The sequence below is a fragment of the Perca fluviatilis genome, chromosome 2 (genome assembly GCF_010015445.1).
Source record: "Perca fluviatilis chromosome 2, GENO_Pfluv_1.0, whole genome shotgun sequence".
Classification (NCBI taxonomy): Eukaryota; Metazoa; Chordata; class Actinopteri; order Perciformes; family Percidae; genus Perca; species Perca fluviatilis.
The window spans coordinates 45773654-45783479 of NC_053113.1; the positions used below are offsets into that span (position 1 = coordinate 45773654).

A 9826-nucleotide genomic window follows, 5' to 3' on the forward strand; every position below is an offset into this window, starting at 1 on the left:
AACTATACCTTAACTTGCCCAAAAGTGATTATAAGATAACTCATAATTACGAGATAAAGTGTCTTTTTTTTTCTTCTTTTGTGAATGCAATGCACTTCTGTAGTATTTTTAAAAGATTTACATTTAAAAAAAAAGCTACACAACATTTGAATTCATCATTTAATTTAAAAATAGTAGTTTGTAGTTGTTTCTACAAGGCACTGTACTGTTTTGTAAGGCTTTTATTTTAAAGGCCAGTAGTAGTTTTTCTGTTTAAATATCACTAACACGAGTGTCTTGATGGGTTAGGGTTAGGGTTAGGGTTAGTTCTGGGAGTTTAACAGTAACAAACACCTGCTGCAACATGTCTGTAGCACCTCATGATAATAACCACTTTAAATCAACAGCCATGTAGCAATGGGACCTCATGATCGAGTGACTAATGTGTAATGTAGTAATGATCGAGTCATCTGACAACAAACATTTACTTTGTTACCGAGCTTTTTTCACATGTATTGCAAGCCTAGACGTGTTCAGCATGTCAGTTTGGACTGGGTGGAAAATAATCTATTGTAAATGTAAAACTGTTTCATTATTTTATTTATTTTATTTTAATTTATTTCAGGTTTATTTATCAGGGACAATGCACACTGATAATACATAAAAGTAAAATGTGCCAGAATTAGCCTGGAGGCTATTTTACATCCGCTGTCCCTGGGCTGGTGGTAACAGGTCACCCTAAAATGAGATAAAACGAGAGCTATCAATAATACATAGATACAAGATTTGGCCCTATACAATTCAAAAGTGTATTATACTAATGCTAAAAGACAACAACATAAAAGCAAGAACAGCTGGTTAAGATCAACACAAATACACACACACACACACACACACACACACACACACACACACACACACACACACACACACACACAGCTGAACTGTCAGACCAGATCACAAACAATGCAATAGCATAGACATATACATTTTGGTGGACATGAACAAAAACAACATTGCTTGGACAGTAACAAGCAACATACTATTTCCCTAACTATACAATAGGAAAACAGACACAGAGGCAGAGCACAAAAAACACAGACAGACAGACAGACAGAGTGGAGAGACAAGAACATTAACAACAAGCGTGTCTTTTACATACACTTGTTAATTAGAATAGACTGCCATCTGCTGTCTGAGTTGGTCAATGAAGAATCACAATCAGAGGTAAAATGGCACATTACGACACAAATACAGGCCTGTCCTTGAACCCGTGCAGCAGAGATCAAGCCCTCCATGAGCTGTACAGCATCCTAAATCTCAACCATCTGCTGTTAGCTGAACCTGCTTCCTGTTTCTCTGTGGACGGGGAAGAAGAATCCAGACATGTCACCACAGCGGTTCAGTGAAAGCATCACATTGTTATCACAGAGTATTACATTCCACCTAATAGACCTTTTTCGCGGCAGACATGTTGACATAGTAGGAAAAGCACAGGTGTATTCAAGCCCATTACTGATGGCTGCATTCCACTTAGGAGAGGTCCTGGTATTGTTCATGCTGACTCACTGGAATAGCTTACTGGGACACTTGATGTCATGGAGCCATCGTTAAGGTTATCAATTTCAGCTGTGCTTTTCCTACTATGACAAGTCAACATGTCTGCTGTGAAAAAGGTCCATAATGCACTTTGCCAAGTGAAGTGGTGCAAAGAGCACATAGAGTGGGCCTCTGCTGTTGAGTGGATGAAGGCTCAGCTTGTAATATTGCACCTTCCTCGGTTATCTCCTCATTCTAAAACCACGTTGGTCTGATTTCTACGACTTCTCATGAGTCCCCCGACTCCAAGTAATCTTGAAGTCGTTTTTAACTTCAGTAGAACAAGACAAACATGGTAAGAACATCTGTGTGAGCATTCAGCTACCCAGGACACAGAACAAAATAAGAGCTTGTCTCTCAGTCTCCTGTCCAAAAACTGAGAAAGCTGCTTTGATTGGATCACAATGAGCCCTTGTGACTTGTAAAAGAGATAAGAAACTTTTTTTTTTGTGATTTAAATCTGCATTTTCATTGTAGCTTCATTTACACTGACAGTTTGATGCAGCAGAGAAAGATTATTATTCATTAGTTCAGTGTTTCTCAAAAGGGGGTGAGCCTACGCATATCCCTAGGCGTACTTTGGAGTTCTGCAGGGGGTACGTGAGATTTTTTTCAAATGGTAATTCAGAAAATATCAATCATGCGTAATTCCTCACACTGTTGTAATTCATTAATTTAGTGATTCTTAATATTCGAAAGGTAGCTTTTAAGTGTTTTTCAGTTACAATATTGTTGCTTAGTATATCAGACACTGATGGCGCAGAGCTGTATAATGCCTCTTTATGTAGGCTTTTTTTTTTTTTCTACCAAAAATGTTTTTTTGCTGGTCAAATATTTCAAAGGAGGTACATTGTTGAAAAGTTTGAGAACAGATACAGTCATAGCTGGGTTTGTCTCCCTTTGCCAGACCTTCTTTCACAGCGCTGCGGAGGAGGGTTTAGCAAGTCCACACAGCATTCTGGGATGGGAGAAAAACGTTCTCTGGTTTATTGGCATTTCTTTAAACCAATCACAATCGTCTTGGGCAAAGCTAAGCTTCTCACGGTGCCGCTGCAAAATAGCCTCGTGAAGGAACATGTTTTGGTGGAACGTGTGTACGTTCAAAAGTTGTTTTAGTCGTGCAACAGAAAACTTCGATTGGTCAGATACGAAGTACAAATACTTCGTTACCTTACTTAAGTAGAAATGTTGGGTATCTATACTTTACTGGAGTAATTATTTTACAGCAGACCTTTTACTTCTACTCTTTACATTTTCACGCAATTATCTGTACTTTCTACTCCTTACATTTTAAAAATAGCCTCGTTACTCCTATTTCAGTTCGGCTTGTTATCATTCTGGCTTGTCATCGTTCAAAAAAAAAACCACAAAAACAACCAAAAACCTATCCAGATAAATCCGGAGAGAGTGAATTTGATTGTGGTTGGATGAGAAGTATAAACATATACCATTCCGACACCCTATTGGTTTGTATGCGATCCATCGCACCTGCACAGACCCGGTGCTAACACGCCACCGGTGCCTTAACAACCGTTATCTACCGGACCGAATAGCAACGCGGACTTCGGTGCCTTATTAGGTGTCACCGAAATGCCTGCGCTTCTCTCTGATGCTCCGAAAACGGACGTTAGAGGGAACTGAAACATCGCCACACGGGACGCTAGTTAACACTACAGTTGGCAGCAGGTAACGTTAGCCTAGCGTTAGCTAGCAGCTGGAGTAAACACGTTAAAATGCTGACAGCTAAACGGTGTAAAAGTGTGTCTGTATTTCACTGGAGAGGACTCTAACACCAGACTGTAGCTGCCGTTGTCTGAAAAACACAGAAGAGATGTGTCCCCTTTTTCAGCCCTTCTGAGTTTGAACGTATGATTTTAATATAACATTATTATAGTCATTATGGCCTTTAGGAAAATGTTTTTTTGTGGAGGTGGGGTAGTGCACTATAGGCCCCTGTGGGGGCGGGCTAAGCTTTTGTCCTTAATGGCATTTTTCCCCCCTTACATTACTTTTACTTTTATACTTTAAGTAGTTTTGAAACCAGTACTTTTACACTTTTACTTGAGTAAAAAGCTTGAGTTGATACTTCAACTTCTACAGAAGTCTTTTCAAACCCTAGTATCTATACTTCTACTTGAGTAATGAATGTGAATACTTTTGACACCTCTGGACAGATAGTCTAGCTAGCTGTCTGGATTTACCCTGCAGAGATCTGAGGAGCAGTTAACCATAGTCCTCACAAATCAGCCGGAGGTTAGAACGCCAACACAGAGACAGAGGAAGGGGACGGACATCGTCGAAAAGACATGCATCCAGCGGAATCAGGGAAGAGTAACTGGAAGACTATAGCTGGGTTAACCTGTTTGGGTGACTTCTTCTGGACAAAGCGTATTGTCAACATTAGCAGGTAAACTCTGGAATAACTTGTCCCTCCCAATAAGAGAAAGTCCTACATTCAACACCTTTAAAACTCACTTAAAAAGTGGCTCCAAGAAAACCAGAGATGCATTCACTTTTAACTGTCCCAGATTTTATCACCTATACACTTTCACTGTTAAATTGAATGCAGTATAGAGGTGGATGAATAACATCTTTGTCATCATGTATTTTTGTTTTGTTTGTTTGTTTTATCAATGTATATCTCAACCATTATGTGTACTTTTTAATTTATAGTGAATGAATGCTTTATGACTGCTGGCTGTCTTTATGTTAGTCCTGTGTCACCTGCCTAGGGACTGCAGATGAAGTTATTTTTACTAATTCTGGCATATTTAAATGGCGTTTTTTTTTACAACAATTTTCATAAATATGCATGGTCCCTATCAAATAAATCAATACAATAAAAAATAAAAATACATTTTTGGACCCCTGTTAGCCACACCCCACCTCTCGCCCTGGGCATTGTGCCAGTTCTCCTAACGTTATATTATAATGCACATAGCATACTAAATATGACGGCTGTATTATTTGCTCCCAGGTTTTCTATGTGCAGGACAATAGCTGCCTTCGAGGAGTGGGCTTGAACAGGCAGTCAGGCCCTGCTCATAGCAGGTAGGTGTACAGGTAACTCTTCCCTTAATAGCACTTTGAATCAGATTGCTATGATAATTAAACATCATTTTTTTATGTGAATAAACATAAGTAAGTATAAACATAACCACCACTATGTACCCACAACATATACATTTAATAATGTCATACAAAAACAATGCACTCAGAAACACAGACTTGATTCAAGATATTTTGGACAATAATTGATCTTTGAGGCTGTCAGAATGTGCTTTTTTTCTGGTACCATGTCCTATTGCACCCTGTGCCACTACTCTGGATAATTTTAACAAAGACAAACATTAGATCTAATAATAATTATAAATTGTATTTAAAGGCACCTTTCTCGGCACTCAAGGATACATAAGACATTTAAAAACAGCAAATAATAAGAATACAACAACAATAACATCAACAGAAAGAGCCAGAGCAACTGACATCAAGTGGAATAGGCAGTTTTAAACAGATGTGTTTTGAAATGGGGGAATGAATCAATGTTTCTGAGTTGGGGTGGTGATGAATTCCAGAGACGGGGAGCAGAGCGACTGAATGCTCTGCTCCCCATGGTGGTGAGACGGGCGGCGCGGACAGACAGGTGTATGGAGGAAGAGGATCTGAGGGAGCGGGAGGGAGTGGGACGCTGGAGGAGATCAGACAAATATGTGGGGGGGCGAGGTAGTGGATGGCCTTGAATGCAAACAGGAGGACTTAGCTAGCAGCTGGAGTAAACACGTTAAAATGCTGACAGCTAAACGGTGTAAAAGTGTGTCTGTAGAGAGGATCCTAACACCAGACTGTAGCTGCCGTTGTCTGAAAAACACAGAAGAGATGTGTCACCTTTTTTAGCCCTTCTGAGTTTGCACGTATGATTTTAATATAACATTATTATAGTCATTATGGCCTTTAGGAAAATGTTTTTTTGTGGAGGTGGGGTAGTGCACTATAGGCCCCTGTGGGGGCGGGCTAAGCTTTTGTCCCTAATGGCATTTTTTCCCCCTTAAATTACTTTTACTTTTATACTTTCAGTAGTTTAGTTTTACACTTTTACTTGAGTAAAAAGACAGAGGTCTACAGAAGTCTTTTCAAACCCTAGTATCTATACTTCTACCTGAGTAATGAATGTGAATACTTTTGACACCTCTGCCAGGTTGCCAACATGCCGAAAAGAAATCCCTTTTTGTGACCCATGAGTCAGTGAATGGAAAACAGCGCCCTCTACTGTGACTGCATCAGGTCAAAACCTGTCCCCACACAGAACCCCTCTCCCCCCCTACTTCACTAAATACTCAAACAGATGAAGCGTGCAGCCTCTCGGGGGCACAGGCAGAGCGTTAAACCCACATCAGTGTGGCTCAGTGTGGGCTCATATCCCTGAGCTGACATGGAGATCGCTGAGCTCCTGAGCCTGGTGGAGAGTGACAGAAATACAAACGCATTGTGCAGTATGCTGGTCCCCAGTGGGAGAAGAATCCCCCTTAGCTGAGGTTAGGTCTGCGTAGCTGCGTAAGCTCTGTCTTCCACCCAGGGGCGATTCTAGGATCAGAGCTTTAGGCGTGCCTGGAACCATTCTCTAAGATAATTTTTTGGGCATTTCCTGCCTTTAATCACCAGGACAGTATGAAAGGGGAGAGAGAGGGGGAAGACCTGCAGCAGGTCGGATTCAAACCCCCGGTCCCCTGCGTGGAGGAATAAACCTCTACATGACCCTAACCCTAACAACTTTGCTACCCGGGTGTCAGCCTTGTAACGTGATACTTTTTTAAACATTATTCTACTGTACTAACTGTGCATTTTAACATCATTTTGACCCATTGTGCTAGGGGAAACACTGATTTATGTAACTACAAAGACACCAACAATTCTGATAAACATCCTTTAATGCGAGCCACAGGGCCATTACTACAAAGGCAAGGTGGTTTTACAAATGATATCGGATATTAGATTTAAGCGATTTTGACCAATTTTGACAGTTTTCTGAAAATGGCTCTGAATGTTTTTCTGAATGATCTAGGCATCAATATTCTGGATTTAGTTTCACGATGTTGTGATATCCCGTAGAGCAGAACTGAAAAAGGGCTAAAATCGCCCCCGCTTCCACCTTATTTAAGACGCAGCAATCTTGAGCTATCTCTCCAAAATAGTTCACAATCTTCTTTTCCCATGAGCGGCTACTAACTTTTATGTACACTGACAGGATTCCTGCAGCCCCTGCTGGACCAACGCCCTCTCGCTCACCGTATCCGTGCAATGGGCCTGTGTGTGCGTGCTTTGTTTAGGGTGTTCAGTCGCAGGTTGTCATCATAAAGGATTGCAGGGGAGTGGAGTGGAGTGGAGTGGAGTGGAGTGGGTGTAGCACAAGAACAAGCAGCTGCTCCGGGCCCTGCAGTCTCCACAGACCCTGAAACTAGCACTTTTTTTTTTTTGCATTCTGCATTCTGCACTCAGCCCAATCAGCCTGCTTTTTCTTATACTAACAGCTATTTTGAATACATTTGTTTCTGTACTTTATTTCTTATTAACATTTATGTCTGTTTGTGTACTGTATGTATGCACCAATCACCAAGGCACATTCCACGTATGATTCTGGATTCTGATTTGAAGTGGCGAGCTTACTACTCGCACTGTTTTTACATTTGTACTTTGCATGACTGAAGCTGAATCCAAATCTGTATTAGTTATGGTTATCAGTGTATTCCTGATGAACAGCTACCAATATGTTTGTTCTAGATCTTTCCAGCAGCGCACGTTTGATGCCGTTGTTCGTGTGAGGAGAGATCAGCCTGCATGGCTCCACCCCGACAGACACACACACACACACACACACACACACACACACACTTTATTGCCTCTGTTTACCTCAAAAGAAAGAGACAGAACTAACGTCAGCAGTATGTCTGTATTGTCACATATTTTGGTGTGACAGTTGTGTGTTTGTGTGACTGTGAGCTTGGGCTGATGTGAGGAGGAACTTGTTTCTGAGCTTGAACAGGATTCTGTGTGCAGTCTGACACGTAGCACATTCCTCGACCACAGCAGCTCCTCTATCTAGCAGATCCGTGCAGGAATATGAACGCTTTGCCATGTGTCGTACACGGACCATTCTGCATCAGGGAATATAGTGTGTCATGAAAAAAGACTTAGGGGGACAAGACTGAACAAAATACCTGGAATTAACAGTAAAGGAAGAATTGAAGCCCGCAGCTTGTTATGTTTGTCTTTCTGCCTGCTCCACCCTCCTGTCCTTGAGAGCCCATAACACAGCGATTACTCACTTCCTCTGTGTGTTGAAATCTCTCTTGCACTGGCTCTGAGATCCTCATGAAGCCACATGATGATGATGATGATGATGATGATGCAGAGATCACAATGTTACAAATGAAATTGGATTATTTTCACTCATGACACCTTCTTTGGTTCATGTCACATGTGATGCAGGTTTGGCTGACTTAAAGCAGAGCTACTCAGCTATCAAACATTTTTCCTTTCTTTACTATATGATAATGTAGGCTTACTGTAGCCTGAATATGCACTGTGCAGTTGTGGAATGTAAAATGAAATCAATACAAACACATGTCTAATCCCACTCTCTCCTACATTTAGTTTTCTCGTCTGCTACAGCACACACTGTAAATCCCATCCTGTGTTCTCCTTTGTGAAAAAGAAAAACAGAAACCAAAAAGGAGAACTTATATTTGACGTTTTGGTTTCAAGATGGTGCCCCCTTTATCTTTGCATGAATTGATCAGAATACCATTACAGTGTTTTCCCTAGGTTTGTGGAAGACATGGGTGCACATTTATGGTGGGTGGGGTGGGGGGGGGGTTGTTTAAGTTGTCCTAGCTCAAGAAAATTTTCAGTTTCAAAGTCGTTAAAGGTCCCATGGCATGAGAATTTCACTTTATGAGGTTTTTTAACATTAATATGAGTTCCCCCAGTCTGCCTATGGCCCCCCAGTGGCTAGAAATGGTGATAGGTGTAAACTGAGCCCTGGGTATCCTGCTCTGCCTTTGAGAAAATGAAAGCTCAGATGGACCAATCAGGAATCTTCTCCTTATGAGGTCATAAGGAGCAAGGTTACCACCCCTTTCTCTGCTTTGCCCACCAAGAGAATTTGGCCCCCCCATGAGAGAGAGACATCATGGCTTTCATACAAGCAAAGTGGCAGGCCACTTCAGATACAGTATTAGGGGACCACTAAGGTCTATATAAAAGAGACTTCAGATACAGTATTAGGGGACCACTAAGGTCTATATAAAAGAGACTTCAGATACAGTATTAGGGGTCCCCTAATACTGTATCTGAAGTCTCTTTTAAGGTCTATATAAAAGCATCCAAACAGCAGCATGTCATAGGACCTTTAAAAAACAAAAAAGGTATAAGTGAGGTATAAGTGTCCAATATTTCATAGCAAAACAAAGTTAGAGAAAAGTCTGAAAATCTGTTTGTTTTCTTGACTTTCCTACACCATAATCATCTGACAACCACCCAGATGCCTCTTGTGACATATGTAGAGAGGGTTGGGAACCACTGGAGTAAAGGCCAACTGGTTCTAAAGTCAATAAAGCAGCTCCACCTCAGCTGTACAGTTTACACACTGTTGCATCAGAATTAACAATCCAATATTGTCATACTGTACAGTACATAACAATGTATCAACTACTTTTACTGATAATACTTGTTACTGTTAACTTTTACTGAAGAAGGATTTCAAATAACTATTGTTGTGTTGGTACTTTTACTTGTATTTCTACCACCACTACCACTCTGTCCAGTGATTTCAGTCTGCATGCTGGCGTTTATATATCCCGCTCCCTCAGTACTGGAGTTAATGCACCGATCTGACACCACTTAATTTAGCCCTGAAGAAAATCTACTTTAAAGTGGTTTATTTACGTTCTTTTTCCGTTATGACTGACTTGTCAAACTGGATAATAAAAGAAAGTTCTGTGGCGTTCATTGTTTGTGTTTGTTCATGCTTCACAAAGAGTTTAACAACAAAGATAGCAATCATATCACATCCATACAGGGTTAGTAGTATACAGCTGTTAAAACATAATGAAAAATATGGCACACTGGTATCGGATCAGTCCTCGGGAAGGAAACAATGGTAATGGACCATCTCTATTTTATTGTTTTTTTTATCTACTTTTACCATTTTGGGGGGTTGTATTATTACATTTTCATCATTTTTATTTGCATT

At 40.7% G+C, this 9826-nt stretch overlaps 2 long non-coding RNA genes across 2 annotated transcripts; one reads left to right on the top strand and one right to left on the bottom strand.

Moving 5' to 3' along the window:
* Nucleotides 1-558: 558 nt before the first annotated feature.
* LOC120552149 lies at nt 559-1486 on the bottom strand. Its single transcript, XR_005637962.1, has 3 exons — nt 1435-1486; nt 1142-1338; nt 559-717 (listed from the first exon to the last, which is right to left on the bottom strand). It is a non-coding gene; the product is annotated as an uncharacterized LOC120552149 (long non-coding RNA).
* Nucleotides 1487-3830: 2344 nt separating this feature from the next.
* Nucleotides 3831-8410, top strand: LOC120573124. The gene is made up of 3 exons (XR_005641639.1): nt 3831-3985; nt 4556-4629; nt 6821-8410. It is a non-coding gene; the product is annotated as an uncharacterized LOC120573124 (long non-coding RNA).
* Nucleotides 8411-9826: the final 1416 nt, after the last annotated feature.